The sequence below is a fragment of the Pelmatolapia mariae genome, linkage group LG6 (assembly GCF_036321145.2).
Source record: "Pelmatolapia mariae isolate MD_Pm_ZW linkage group LG6, Pm_UMD_F_2, whole genome shotgun sequence".
NCBI lineage: Eukaryota > Metazoa > Chordata > Actinopteri > Cichliformes > Cichlidae > Pelmatolapia > Pelmatolapia mariae.
The window spans coordinates 1,431,006-1,444,173 of NC_086232.1; the positions used below are offsets into that span (position 1 = coordinate 1,431,006).

The 13,168-nt window shown below is 59.4% G+C and overlaps 3 pseudogenes; all 3 read right to left on the bottom strand.

Moving 5' to 3' along the window:
- Positions 1–3,765: 3,765 nt before the first annotated feature.
- Positions 3,766–3,884, bottom strand: LOC134629997 (5S ribosomal RNA; annotated as a pseudogene).
- Positions 3,885–5,777: 1,893 nt separating this feature from the next.
- On the bottom strand, positions 5,778–5,896 carry LOC134629998 (5S ribosomal RNA; annotated as a pseudogene).
- A 4,881-nt stretch (positions 5,897–10,777) lies between these two features.
- On the bottom strand, positions 10,778–10,896 carry LOC134629935 (5S ribosomal RNA; annotated as a pseudogene).
- Positions 10,897–13,168: the final 2,272 nt, after the last annotated feature.

A 13,168-nucleotide genomic window follows, 5' to 3' on the forward strand; every position in this document is an offset into this window, starting at 1 on the left:
TGTACATGGCCTCAGCCAGAGCCACAGGCACTGGTGTGGTGTCCATAGCCTCAGCCAACAGCACAGGCCCTGTTGTGGTGTCCATGGCCTCAGCCAGAAGCACTGGCCCTGGTGTGGTGTAGATGGCCTCAGACAGAGCCACATGCCCTGGTGGGGTGTAGTTGGCCTCAGCCAGCAGCACAGGTCCTGGTGTGGTGTCCATGGCCTCAGCCAGCAGCACAGGCCCTGGTGTGGTGTCCATGGCCTCAGCCAGAAGCACTGGCCCTGGTGTGGTGTAGATGGCCTCAGACAGAGCCACAGGCCCTTGTTTGGTGTAGTTGGCCTCAGCCAGCACCACAGGCCCTGGTGTGGTGTCCATAGCCTCAGCCAGCCGCACAGGCCCTGGTGTGATGAACATTGCCTCATCCAGCAGCACAGTCCTTGGTGTGTTGTAGACGACCTCATCCAGAGCCACAGGCCCTGGTGTGGTGTACATGGCCTCAGACAAAGCCACAGGCCCTGAAGAGGTGTCCATGGCCTCAGCCAGTAGCACAGGTCCTGGTGTGGTGTAGACGGCCTCAGACAGAGCCACAGGCCTTGGTGTGGTGTAGGTGGCCTAAGCTGGCTGCACAGGTCCACATCCGGAAGCACAGGCCCTGTTGTGTTGTAGATTGCCTCAGCCAGAGCCACAGACCTTGGTGTGGTGTTCATGGCCTAAGCCAGAGCTACAGGCCCACAGCAAGCAGCACAGGCCCTGGTGTGGTGTCCATAGCTCAGCCAGCAGCACAGCTCCTGTTGTGGTGTAGTTGGCCTCAGCCAGCAGCACAGGTCCTGGTGTGGTGTCCATCGCCTCAGCCAGAAACACTGGCCCTGGTGTGATGTAGATGGCCTCAGCCAGAGCCACAGGACCTGGTGTGGTGTTCATGACCTCAGCCAGCATCAAAGGCCCGGGGGTGGTGTAAATGGCCTCAGCCAGAGCCACAGGCACTGGTGTGGTGTCCCTAGCCTCAGCCAGCAGCACAGGCCTTGGTGTGGTGTCCCTGGCCTCAGCCAGTAGCACAAGCCCTGGTGTGGTGTAGGTGGCCTAAGCTGGCTGCACATGTCCACAGCCAGCAGCACAAGCCCTGGTGTGGTGTACATGGCCTCAGCTAGAGGCACAGGCCCTGGTGTGGTGTAGATGATCTCAGCCAGAGACAAAGGCCCTTGTGTGGTGTAGTTGGCCTCAGCCAGCAGCACAGGCCCTGGGGTGATAAACATGGCCTCATCCAGTAGTACAGCCCTTGGTGTGTTGTAGACGGCCTCATCCAGAGCCACAGGCCGTGTGTGGTATACATGGCCTCAGCCAGATCCAAAGGCTCTGGGGTGGTGTCCATAGCCTCAGCCAGCAGCACAGGTCCCGGTGTGGTGTCCATGGCCTCAGCCAGTAGCACAGGCCCTGGTGTGGTGTAGGTGGCCTAAGCTGGCTGCACAGGTCCACAGCCAGCAGCACAGGCCCTGGTGTGGTGTACATGGCCTCAGCTAGAGGCACAGGCCCTTGGTGTGTTGTAGATGGCCTCATCAGGAGCCACAGGCCCTGTTGTGGTGTAGGTTGCCTCAGTCAGCAGCACAGGCCCTGTGTGGTGTGCATGGCCTCAGCCAGTAGCACAGGCCCTGGTGTGATGTAGACTGCTTCAGCCAGAGCCACAGGCCATGGTGTGGTGTAGGTGGCCTAAGCTGGCTGCACAGGTCCACAGCCAGCAGTACAGGCCCTGGTGTGGTGTCCATGGCCTCAGCCAGATGCACTGGCCGTGGTGTGGTGTAGCTGGCCTCAGCCAGAGCCACAGGCCCTGGTGTGGTGTTCATGGCCTCAGCCAGAGCCAAATGCCCTGGTGTGGTGTCCATAGCTTCAGCCAGCAGCACAGGTCTTGGTGTGGTGTCCATGGCCTCAGCCAGTAGCACAGGCCCTGGTGTGATGTAGACGGCCTCAGCCAGAGCCACAGGCCCTGGTGTGGTGTAGGTGGCCTAAGCTGGCTGCACAGGTCCACAGCCAGAAGCACAGGCCCTGGCGTGGTGTAGGTGGCCTAACCTGGCTGCACAGGTCCACAACCAGAAGCACAGGACCTGGTGTGATGTAGACGGCTTCAGCCAGAGCCACAGGCCCTGGTGTGGTGTAGGTGGCCTAACCTGGCTGCACAGGTCCACAGCCAGAAGCACAGGCCCTGGTGTGGTGAAGGTGGCCTAAGCTGGCTGCACAGGTCCACAGCCAGAAGCACAGGCCCTGTGTGGTGTAAATGGCCTCAGCCAGAGCCACAGGCCATGGGGTGGTGTCCAAAGCCTCAGCCAGCAGCACAGGTCCTGGTGTGGTGTAAATGGCCTCAGCCAGAGCCACAGGCCATGGGGTGGTGTCCATGGCCTCAGCCAGATGCACTGGCCGTGGTGTGGTGTAGCTGGCCTCAGCCAGAGCCACAGGCCCTGGTGTGGTGTTCATGGCCTCAGCCAGAGCCAAATGCCCTGGTGTGGTGTCCATAGCTTCAGCCAGCAGCACAGGTCTTGGTGTGGTGTCCATGGCCTCAGCCAGTAGCACAGGCCCTGGTGTGATGTAGACGGCCTCAGCCAGAGCCACAGGCCCTGGTGTGGTGTAGGTGGCCTAAGCTGGCTGCACAGGTCCACAGCCAGAAGCACAGGCCCTGGCGTGGTGTAGGTGGCCTAACCTGGCTGCACAGGTCCACAACCAGAAGCACAGGACCTGGTGTGATGTAGACGGCTTCAGCCAGAGCCACAGGCCCTGGTGTGGTGTAGGTGGCCTAACCTGGCTGCACAGGTCCACAGCCAGAAGCACAGGCCCTGGTGTGGTGAAGGTGGCCTAAGCTGGCTGCACAGGTCCACAGCCAGAAGCACAGGCCCTGTGTGGTGTAAATGGCCTCAGCCAGAGCCACAGGCCATGGGGTGGTGTCCAAAGCCTCAGCCAGCAGCACAGGTCCTGGTGTGGTGTAAATGGCCTCAGCCAGAGCCACAGGCCATGGGGTGGTGTCCATGGCCTCAGCCAGATGCACTGGCCGTGGTGTGGTGTAGCTGGCCTCAGCCAGAGCCACAGGCCCTGGTGTGGTGTTCATGGCCTCAGCCAGAGCCAAATGCCCTGGTGTGGTGTCCATAGCTTCAGCCAGCAGCACAGGTCTTGGTGTGGTGTCCATGGCCTCAGCCAGTAGCACAGGCCCTGGTGTGATGTAGACGGCCTCAGCCAGAGCCACAGGCCCTGGTGTGGTGTAGGTGGCCTAAGCTGGCTGCACAGGTCCACAACCAGAAGCACAGGCCCTGGCGTGGTGTAGGTGGCCTAACCTGGCTGCACAGGTCCACAACCAGAAGCACAGGACCTGGTGTGATGTAGACGGCTTCAGCCAGAGCCACAGGCCCTGGTGTGGTGTAGGTGGCCTAAGCTGGCTGCACAGGTCCACAGCCAGAAGCACAGGCCCTGTGTGGTGTAAATGGCCTCAGCCAGAGCCACAGGCCCTGGGGTGGTGTCCAAAGCCTCAGCCAGCAGCACAGGTCCTGGTGTGGTGTCCATGGTCTCAGCCAGAAGCACAGGCCCTGGTGTAATGTAGACGGCGTCAGCGCAGGCCACAGGCCCTGGTGTAATTTAGATGACCTATGTTAGCAGAATAGGCTTCGGTGTGGTGCGGATGGCCTCACCCGGCAGCACAAGACATTGCTGAAAACAGCCAAAAGGAATGTCGTTAATGTGGCCTCATTAATGGACACCAACACCCTCCTTCTCTGGATCAAAATCAGCTCAGTGACATGAAAAGCAAATTCTTACAGCACCTGGTATTCCCAGGCAGTCTCCCATCCAAGTACTAACCAAGCCCAACCTTGCATAGCTTCCGAGATCAGACGAGATCAGGCTTTGGCAAGGCGGTATGGCCGTAAGCTGCTGGCGTCAGCACAAAGCGTCAATTTATGGTATCAAGTAGTGAGGTGGCCAATACTCGCAGTTACGAACACAAGCCTCCAATTTAACTACAGTGTTAATGGTAACTGCATGCTTGCCTAATACCCTAACCAAAGGACTCATTTTAGCCTTTGATCAGCAACACAGGCCCTGGTGTGGTGTAAATGGCCTCAGCCAGAGCCACAGGACCTGGTGTGGTGTAGTTGGCCTCAGCCAGCATCAAAGGCCCGGGGGTGGTGTACATGGCCTCAGCCAGAGCCACAGGCACTGGTGTGGTGTCCATAGCCTCAGCCAACAGCACAGGCCCTGTTGTGGTGTCCATGGCCTCAGCCAGAAGCACTGGCCCTGGTGTGGTGTAGATGGCCTCAGACAGAGCCACATGCCCTGGTGGGGTGTAGTTGGCCTCAGCCAGCAGCACAGGTCCTGGTGTGGTGTCCATGGCCTCAGCCAGCAGCACAGGCCCTGGTGTGGTGTCCATGGCCTCAGCCAGAAGCACTGGCCCTGGTGTGGTGTAGATGGCCTCAGACAGAGCCACAGGCCCTTGTTTGGTGTAGTTGGCCTCAGCCAGCACCACAGGCCCTGGTGTGGTGTCCATAGCCTCAGCCAGCCGCACAGGCCCTGGTGTGATGAACATTGCCTCATCCAGCAGCACAGTCCTTGGTGTGTTGTAGACGACCTCATCCAGAGCCACAGGCCCTGGTGTGGTGTACATGGCCTCAGACAAAGCCACAGGCCCTGAAGAGGTGTCCATGGCCTCAGCCAGTAGCACAGGTCCTGGTGTGGTGTAGACGGCCTCAGACAGAGCCACAGGCCTTGGTGTGGTGTAGGTGGCCTAAGCTGGCTGCACAGGTCCACATCCGGAAGCACAGGCCCTGTTGTGTTGTAGATTGCCTCAGCCAGAGCCACAGACCTTGGTGTGGTGTTCATGGCCTAAGCCAGAGCTACAGGCCCACAGCAAGCAGCACAGGACCTGGTGTGGTGTCCATAGCTCAGCCAGCAGCACAGCTCCTGTTGTGGTGTAGTTGGCCTCAGCCAGCAGCACAGGTCCTGGTGTGGTGTCCATCGCCTCAGCCAGAAACACTGGCCCTGGTGTGATGTAGATGGCCTCAGCCAGAGCCACAGGACCTGGTGTGGTGTTCATGACCTCAGCCAGCATCAAAGGCCCGGGGGTGGTGTAAATGGCCTCAGCCAGAGCCACAGGCACTGGTGTGGTGTCCCTAGCCTCAGCCAGCAGCACAGGCCTTGGTGTGGTGTCCCTGGACTCAGCCAGTAGCACAAGCCCTGGTGTGGTGTAGGTGGCCTAAGCTGGCTGCACATGTCCACAGCCAGCAGCACAAGCCCTGGTGTGGTGTACATGGCCTCAGCTAGAGGCACAGGCCCTGGTGTGGTGTAGATGATCTCAGCCAGAGACAAAGGCCCTTGTGTGGTGTAGTTGGCCTCAGCCAGCAGCACAGGCCCTGGGGTGATAAACATGGCCTCATCCAGTAGTACAGCCCTTGGTGTGTTGTAGACGGCCTCATCCAGAGCCACAGGCCGTGTGTGGTGTAAATGGCCTCAGCCAGAGCCACAGGCCATGGGGTGGTGTCCAAAGCCTCAGCCAGCAGCACAGGTCCTGGTGTGGTGTCCATGGTCTCAGCCAGAAGCACAGGCCCTGGTGTAATGTAGACGGCGTCAGCGCAGGCCACAGGCCCTGGTGTAATTTAGATGACCTATGTTAGCAGAATAGGCCTCGGTGTGGTGCGGATGGCCTCACCCGGCAGCACAAGACATTGCTGAAAACAGCCAAAAGGAATGTCGTTAATGTGGCCTCATTAATGGACACCAACACCCTCCTTCTCTGGATCAAAATCAGCTCAGTGACATGAAAAGCAAATTCTTACAGCACCTGGTATTCCCAGGCAGTCTCCCATCCAAGTACTAACCAAGCCCAACCTTGCATAGCTTCCGAGATCAGACGAGATCAGGCTTTGGCAAGGCGGTATGGCCGTAAGCTGCTGGCGTCAGCACAAAGCGTCAATTTATGGTATCAAGTAGTGAGGTGGCCAATACTCGCAGTTACGAACACAAGCCTCCAATTTAACTACAGTGTTAATGGTAACTGCATGCTTGCCTAATACCCTAACCAAAGGACTCATTTTAGCCTTTGATCAGCAACACAGGCCCTGGTGTGGTGTAAATGGCCTCAGCCAGAGCCACAGGACCTGGTGTGGTGTAGTTGGCCTCAGCCAGCATCAAAGGCCCGGGGGTGGTGTACATGGCCTCAGCCAGAGCCACAGGCACTGGTGTGGTGTCCATAGCCTCAGCCAACAGCACAGGCCCTGTTGTGGTGTCCATGGCCTCAGCCAGAAGCACTGGCCCTGGTGTGGTGTAGATGGCCTCAGACAGAGCCACATGCCCTGGTGGGGTGTAGTTGGCCTCAGCCAGCAGCACAGGTCCTGGTGTGGTGTCCATGGCCTCAGCCAGCAGCACAGGCCCTGGTGTGGTGTCCATGGCCTCAGCCAGAAGCACTGGCCCTGGTGTGGTGTAGATGGCCTCAGACAGAGCCACAGGCCCTTGTTTGGTGTAGTTGGCCTCAGCCAGCACCACAGGCCCTGGTGTGGTGTCCATAGCCTCAGCCAGCCGCACAGGCCCTGGTGTGATGAACATTGCCTCATCCAGCAGCACAGTCCTTGGTGTGTTGTAGACGACCTCATCCAGAGCCACAGGCCCTGGTGTGGTGTACATGGCCTCAGACAAAGCCACAGGCCCTGAAGAGGTGTCCATGGCCTCAGCCAGTAGCACAGGTCCTGGTGTGGTGTAGACGGCCTCAGACAGAGCCACAGGCCTTGGTGTGGTGTAGGTGGCCTAAGCTGGCTGCACAGGTCCACATCCGGAAGCACAGGCCCTGTTGTGTTGTAGATTGCCTCAGCCAGAGCCACAGACCTTGGTGTGGTGTTCATGGCCTAAGCCAGAGCTACAGGCCCACAGCAAGCAGCACAGGACCTGGTGTGGTGTCCATAGCTCAGCCAGCAGCACAGCTCCTGTTGTGGTGTAGTTGGCCTCAGCCAGCAGCACAGGTCCTGGTGTGGTGTCCATCGCCTCAGCCAGAAACACTGGCCCTGGTGTGATGTAGATGGCCTCAGCCAGAGCCACAGGACCTGGTGTGGTGTTCATGACCTCAGCCAGCATCAAAGGCCCGGGGGTGGTGTAAATGGCCTCAGCCAGAGCCACAGGCACTGGTGTGGTGTCCCTAGCCTCAGCCAGCAGCACAGGCCTTGGTGTGGTGTCCCTGGCCTCAGCCAGTAGCACAAGCCCTGGTGTGGTGTAGGTGGCCTAAGCTGGCTGCACATGTCCACAGCCAGCAGCACAAGCCCTGGTGTGGTGTACATGGCCTCAGCTAGAGGCACAGGCCCTGGTGTGGTGTAGATGATCTCAGCCAGAGACAAAGGCCCTTGTGTGGTGTAGTTGGCCTCAGCCAGCAGCACAGGCCCTGGGGTGATAAACATGGCCTCATCCAGTAGTACAGCCCTTGGTGTGTTGTAGACGGCCTCATCCAGAGCCACAGGCCGTGTGTGGTATACATGGCCTCAGCCAGATCCAAAGGCTCTGGGGTGGTGTCCATAGCCTCAGCCAGCAGCACAGGTCCCGGTGTGGTGTCCATGGCCTCAGCCAGTAGCACAGGCCCTGGTGTGGTGTAGGTGGCCTAAGCTGGCTGCACAGGTCCACAGCCAGCAGCACAGGCCCTGGTGTGGTGTACATGGCCTCAGCTAGAGGCACAGGCCCTTGGTGTGTTGTAGATGGCCTCATCAGGAGCCACAGGCCCTGTTGTGGTGTAGGTTGCCTCAGTCAGCAGCACAGGCCCTGTGTGGTGTGCATGGCCTCAGCCAGTAGCACAGGCCCTGGTGTAATGTAGACTGCTTCAGCCAGAGCCACAGGCCATGGTGTGGTGTAGGTGGCCTAAGCTGGCTGCACAGGTCCACAGCCAGCAGTACAGGCCCTGGTGTGGTGTCCATGGCCTCAGCCAGATGCACTGGCCGTGGTGTGGTGTAGCTGGCCTCAGCCAGAGCCACAGGCCCTGGTGTGGTGTTCATGGCCTCAGCCAGAGCCAAATGCCCTGGTGTGGTGTCCATAGCTTCAGCCAGCAGCACAGGTCTTGGTGTGGTGTCCATGGCCTCAGCCAGTAGCACAGGCCCTGGTGTGATGTAGACGGCCTCAGCCAGAGCCACAGGCCCTGGTGTGGTGTAGGTGGCCTAAGCTGGCTGCACAGGTCCACAGCCAGAAGCACAGGCCCTGGCGTGGTGTAGGTGGCCTAACCTGGCTGCACAGGTCCACAACCAGAAGCACAGGACCTGGTGTGATGTAGACGGCTTCAGCCAGAGCCACAGGCCCTGGTGTGGTGTAGGTGGCCTAACCTGGCTGCACAGGTCCACAGCCAGAAGCACAGGCCCTGGTGTGGTGTAGGTGGCCTAAGCTGGCTGCACAGGTCCACAGCCAGAAGCACAGGCCCTGGTGTGGTGTCCATGGCCTCAGCCAGAAGCACTGGCCCTGGTGTGGTGTAGATGGCCTCAGACAGAGCCACAGGCCCTTGTTTGGTGTAGTTGGCCTCAGCCAGCACCACAGGCCCTGGTGTGGTGTCCATAGCCTCAGCCAGCCGCACAGGCCGTGGTGTGATGAACATTGCCTCATCCAGCAGCACAGTCCTTGGTGTGTTGTAGACGAACTCATCCAGAGCCACAGGCCCTGGTGTGCTGTACATGGCCTCAGACAAAGCCACAGGCCCTGAAGAGGTGTCCATGGCCTCAGACAAAGCCACAGGCCCTGAAGAGGTGTCCATGGCCTCAGCCAGTAGCACAGGTCCTGGTGTGGTGTAGACGGCCTCAGACAGAGCCACAGGCCTTGGTGTGGTGTAGGTGTCCTAAGCTGGCTGCACAGGTCCACATCCGGAAGCACTGGCCATGTTGTGTTGTAGATTGCCTCAGCCAGAGCCACAGACCTTGGTGTGGTGTTCATGGCCTAAGCCAGAGCTACAGGCCCACAGCAAGCAGCACAGGCCCTGGTGTGGTGTCCATAGCTCAGCCAGCAGCACAGCTCCTGGTGTGGTGTAGTTGGCCTCAGCCAGCAGCACAGGTCCTGGTGTGGTGTCCATCGCCTCAGCCAGAAACACTGGCCCTGGTGTGATGTAGATGGCCTCAGCCAGAGCCACAGGACCTGGTGTGGTGTTCATGACCTCAGCCAGCATCAAAGGCCCGAGGGTGGTGTACATGGCCTCAGCCAGAGCCACAGGCACTGGTGTGGTGTCCATAGCCTCAGCCAGCAGCACAGGCCCTGGTGTGGTGTAGGTGGCCTAAGCTGGCCGCACAGGTCCACAGCCAGCAGCACAAGCCCTGGTGTGGTGTACATGGCCTCAGCTAGAGGCACAGGCCCTGGTGTGGTGTAGATGATCTCAGCCAGAGACACAGGCCCTTGTGTGGTGTAGTTGGCCTCAGCCAGCAGCACAGGCCCTGGGGTGATAAACATGGCCTCATCCAGTAGTACAGCCCTTGGTGTGTTGTAGACGGCCTCATCCAGAGCCACAGGCCGTGTGTGGTGTACATGGCCTCAGCCAGATCCAAAGGCTCTGGGGTGGTGTCCATAGCCTCAGCCAGCAGCACAGGTCCTGGTGTGGTGTCCATGGCCTCAGCCAGTAGCACAGGCCCTGGTGTGGTGTAGGTGGCCTAAGCTGGCTGCACAGGTCCACAGCCAGCAGCACAGGCCCTGGTGTGGTGTACATGGCCTCAGCTAGAGGCACAGGCCCTGGTGTGGTGTAGATGGTCTCAGCCAGAGACACAGGCCCTTGGTGTGTTGTAGATGGCCTCATCAGGAGCCACAGGCCCTGTTGTGGTGTAGGTTGCCTCAGTCAGCACCACAGGCCCTTTGTGGTGTGCATGGTCTCAGCCAGTAGCACAGGCCCTGGTGTGATGTAGACTGCTTCAGCCAGAGCCACAGGCCATGGTGTGGTGTAGGTGGCCTAAGCTGGCTGCACAGGTCCACAGCCAGCACTACAGGCCCTGGTGTGGTGTCCATAGCCTCAGCCAGATGCACTGGCCGTGGTGTGGTGTAGCTGGCCTCAGCCAGAGCCACAGGCCCTGGTGTGGTGTTCATGGCCTCAGCCAGAGCCAAATGCCCTGGTGTGGTGTCCATAGCTTCAGCCAGCAGCACAGGTCTTGGTGTGGTGTCCATGGCCTCAGCCAGTAGCACAGGCCCTGGTGTGATGTAGACGGCCTCAGCCAGAGCCACAGGCCCTGGTGTGGTGTAGGTGGCCTAAGCTGGCTGCACAGGTCCACAGCCAGAAGCACAGGCCCTGGCGTGGTGTAGGTGGCCTAAGCTGGCTGCACAGGTCCACAACCAGAAGCACAGGACCTGGTGTGATGTAGACGGCTTCAGCCAGAGCTACAGGCCCTGGTGTGGTGTAGGTGGCCTAACCTGGCTGCAGAGGTCCACAGCCAGAAGCACAGGCCCTGGTGTGGTGAAGGTGGCCTAAGCTGGCTGCACAGGTCCACAGCCAGAAGCACAGGCCCTGTGTGGTGTAAATGGCCTCAGCCAGAGCCACAGGCCCTGGGGTGGTGTCCAAAGCCTCAGCCAGCAGCACAGGTCCTGGTGTGGTGTCCATGGTCTCAGCCAGAAGCACAGGCCCTGGTGTAATGTAGACGGCGTCAGCGCAGGCCACAGGCCCTGGTGTAATTTAGATGACCTATGTTAGCAGAATAGGCCTCGGTGTGGTGCGGATGGCCTCACCCGGCAGCACAAGACATTGCTGAAAACAGCCAAAAGGAATGTCGTTAATGTGGCCTCATTAATGGACACCAACACCCTCCTTCTCTGGATCAAAATCAGCTCAGTGACATGAAAAGCAAATTCTTACAGCACCTGGTATTCCCAGGCAGTCTCCCATCCAAGTACTAACCAAGCCCAACCTTGCATAGCTTCCGAGATCAGACGAGATCAGGCTTTAGCAAGGCGGTATGGCCGTAAGCTGCTGGCGTCAGCACAAAGCGTCAATTTATGGTATCAAGTAGTGAGGTGGCCAATACTCGCAGTTACGAACACAAGCCTCCAATTTAACTACAGTGTTAATGGTAACTGCATGCTTGCCTAATACCCTAACCAAAGGACTCATTTTAGCCTTTGATCAGCAACACAGGCCCTGGTGTGGTGTAAATGGCCTCAGCCAGAGCCACAGGACCTGGTGTGGTGTAGTTGGCCTCAGCCAGCATCAAAGGCCCGGGGGTGGTGTACATGGCCTCAGCCAGAGCCACAGGCACTGGTGTGGTGTCCATAGCCTCAGCCAACAGCACAGGCCCTGTTGTGGTGTCCATGGCCTCAGCCAGAAGCACTGGCCCTGGTGTGGTGTAGATGGCCTCAGACAGAGCCACATGCCCTGGTGGGGTGTAGTTGGCCTCAGCCAGCAGCACAGGTCCTGGTGTGGTGTCCATGGCCTCAGCCAGCAGCACAGGCCCTGGTGTGGTGTCCATGGCCTCAGCCAGAAGCACTGGCCCTGGTGTGGTGTAGATGGCCTCAGACAGAGCCACAGGCCCTTGTTTGGTGTAGTTGGCCTCGGCCAGCACCACAGGCCCTGGTGTGGTGTCCATAGCCTCAGCCAGCCGCACAGGCCCTGGTGTGATGAACATTGCCTCATCCAGCAGCACAGTCCTTGGTGTGTTGTAGACGAACTCATCCAGAGCCACAGGCCCTGGTGTGGTGTACATGGCCTCAGACAAAGCCACAGGCCCTGAAGAGGTGTCCATGGCCTCAGACAAAGCCACAGGCCCTGAAGAGGTGTCCATGGCCTCAGCCAGTAGCACAGGTCCTGGTGTGGTGTAGACGGCCTCAGACAGAGCCACAGTCCTTGGTGTGGTGTAGGTGTCCTAAGCTGGTTGCACAGGTCCACATCCGGAAGCACAGGCCCTGTTGTGTTGTAGATTGCCTCAGCCAGAGCCACAGACCTTGGTGTGGTGTTCATGGCCTAAGCCAGAGCTACAGGCCCACAGCAAGCAGCACAGGCCCTGGTGTGGTGTCCATACCTCAGCCAGCAGCACAGCTCCTGTTGTGGTGTAGTTGGCCTCAGCCAGCAGCACAGGTCCTGGTGTGGTGTCCATCGCCTCAGCCAGAAACACTGGCCCTGGTGTGATGTAGATGGCCTCAGCCAGAGCCACAGGACCTGGTGTGGTGTTCATGACCTCAGCCAGCATCAAAGGCCCGGGGGTGGTGTACATGGCCTCAGCCAGAGCCACAGGCACTGGTGTGGTGTCCATAGCCTCAGCCAGCAGCACAGGCCTTGGTGTGGTGTCAATGGCCTCAGCCAGTAGCACAGGCCCTGGTGTGGTGTAGGTGGCCTAAGCTGGCTGCACAGGTCCACAGCCAGCAGCACAAGCCCTGGTGTGGTGTACATGGCCTCAGCTAGAGGCACAGGCCCTGGTGTGGTGTAGATGATCTCAGCCAGAGACACAGGCCCTTGTGTGGTGTAGTTGGCCTCAGCCAGCAGCACAGGCCCTGGGGTGATAAACATGGCCTCATCCAGTAGTACAGCCCTTGGTGTGTTGTAGACGGCCTCATCCAGAGCCACAGGCCGTGTGTGGTGTACATGGCCTCAGCCAGATCCAAAGGCTCTGGGGTGGTGTCCATAGCCTCAGCCAGCAGCACAGGTCCTGGTGTGGTGTCCATGGCCTCAGCCAGTAGCACAGGCCCTGGTGTGGTGTAGGTGGCCTAAGCTGGCTGCACAGGTCCACAGCCAGCAGCACAGGCCCTGGTGTGGTGTACATGGCCTCAGCTAGAGGCACAGGCCCTGGTGTGGTGTAGATGGTCTCAGCCAGAGACACAGGCCCTTGGTGTGTTGTAGATGGCCTCATCAGGAGCCACAGGCCCTGTTGTGGTGTAGGTTGCCTCAGTCAGCACCACAGGCCCTGTGTGGTGTGCATGGCCTCAGCCAGTAGCACAGGCCCTGGTGTGATGTAGACTGCTTCAGCCAGAGCCACAGGCCATGGTGTGGTGTAGGTGGCCTAAGCTGGCTGCACAGGTCCACAGCCAGCAGTACAGGCCCTGGTGTGGTGTCCATGGCCTCAGCCAGATGCACTGGCCGTGGTGTGGTGTAGCTGGCCTCAGCCAGAGCCACAGGCCCTGGTGTGGTGTTCATGGCCTCAGCCAGAGCCAAATGCCCTGGTGTGGTGTCCATAGCTTCAGCCAGCAGCACAGGTCTTGGTGTGGTGTCCATGGCCCCAGCCAGTAGCACAGGCCCTGGTGTGATGTAGA